At 35.6% G+C, this 1,385-nt stretch overlaps 1 protein-coding gene across 2 annotated transcripts in view; it reads right to left on the bottom strand.

Moving 5' to 3' along the window:
* Positions 1 to 1,027: 1,027 nt before the first annotated feature.
* Positions 1,028 to 1,385, bottom strand: part of LOC136442009 (14-3-3 protein zeta-like) — a 20,974-nt gene continuing 20,616 nt past the window's right edge. For both annotated transcript variants that reach the window (XM_066438600.1, XM_066438598.1), the window contains exon 5: positions 1,028 to 1,385. This exon is cut by the window's right edge and continues 2,012 nt beyond it. The gene's annotated coding sequence lies outside the window, so the exon portion shown is untranslated.

Genomic DNA, 1,385 nt, shown 5'->3' with positions numbered 1-1,385 from the left:
CCATGGATTTAGCACTTATAAATCACCCACTATTAGGGGAACTGCAATTGGCATATAATGCCACCACATCAGGCTGTGATAGCACTAACAATTAGTGGCAACTAAGGAACAAAACAACATATATTTCGTTTCATATGTAACGTTATGAAATGAAATACCAGTAGATAGCGAAACATACGGAACGTTGTAACATTCAAAGTAGACCGGAACAGGAAGCATTTTAAATATAGAAGTATTTTGTTTCAGTTCGTTCCATTTCGTTCTATTCCGTTCCATTTCGTTCCATTTCGTTCCATTTCGGACTTTCTGGGGACCCCCGGCTAGTGGCACTTAAAATGCTGACATATTCTTTCGACTAGATTTTTGTTATCCATTGTGTAGTTGCGGTGAGGTTACAAGATACAGCGATTTATGTAACGTTACATAGTTACAACCGTATATGTATGTCAACTTTATTGAAAGTTCATGCCCGAAGGCTAATTGCAGACAAACAAGTACATGGAGATACATGGGAATCGAAATCGTTATCTAGTCTACTGTGAAAGTTCTAATTTAACTATGGTTGACTGTGTTGGGTTTGACTTCTTTTTTGAAGGCAGAGGAAAATGAAGTGACCCACGTTTTGTATATGGTAAGTGGGTTGGTTGATTTTAGAAGTAAGATGGATTTTTGTAAGCTATTCAAATGATGAAAGCTAGGGGAATTAACGGAAGCTGTTTCATAGAAATCGTTTCTTTCGGTGTCATATAGAGGACATTGGTAAATAAAATGTATTTCATTTTCCACTGCGTTCATTGTACAAAACTCTCGTGAGCAGGCAGCTTTTTTATATCTACCCTTTTCTATTTCTATAGTGGATGTTCGCTTATTCGTATTTTACACACAGCTGACCGTTGGTCAAAATCGTTGTTGAAAATACACAAGTCATACAAATGTTATTTGAGCCCGATCTATAAGTCGGTAAAATCAATGGTGTATAGCTTTGAAAGTAAAAGAGACACAATTGAAATGAATTCATAGTCATATCTTAACTTAAGAGAAGGCTTTATTGGAATCATTGAAATATTGAAACACATTTCCCGGACAAAACACCATTTTTTTGAAAACTGGACACCAAAACCAAGTACATGTCTGATAAAATCTACATTAACACCACAACAGGTTACACAATTATAGATTAAAGTGTATAAGACACCAATGATATCATAATAAGAATTTCCAGAAATTACATGAACCATAATAATATTGTTTAATATCATAGACAGTTGCACAAAATAACACCCTTCAGACGTTATTGAACCTCGAACCTTCAAAACATCATACCTCCAGCTTTTGATTCTTCCCACCAGGTAGTTACATTAATCGGCGACTTTACTCTTCCGTTG

This window comes from Branchiostoma lanceolatum, chromosome 9 (genome assembly GCF_035083965.1).
Source record: "Branchiostoma lanceolatum isolate klBraLanc5 chromosome 9, klBraLanc5.hap2, whole genome shotgun sequence".
In the NCBI taxonomy this organism is placed as follows: domain Eukaryota; kingdom Metazoa; phylum Chordata; class Leptocardii; order Amphioxiformes; family Branchiostomatidae; genus Branchiostoma; species Branchiostoma lanceolatum.
Note: the sequence above shows the minus strand (reverse complement) of the source record. Positions and strands in the feature narration are given on the sequence as shown.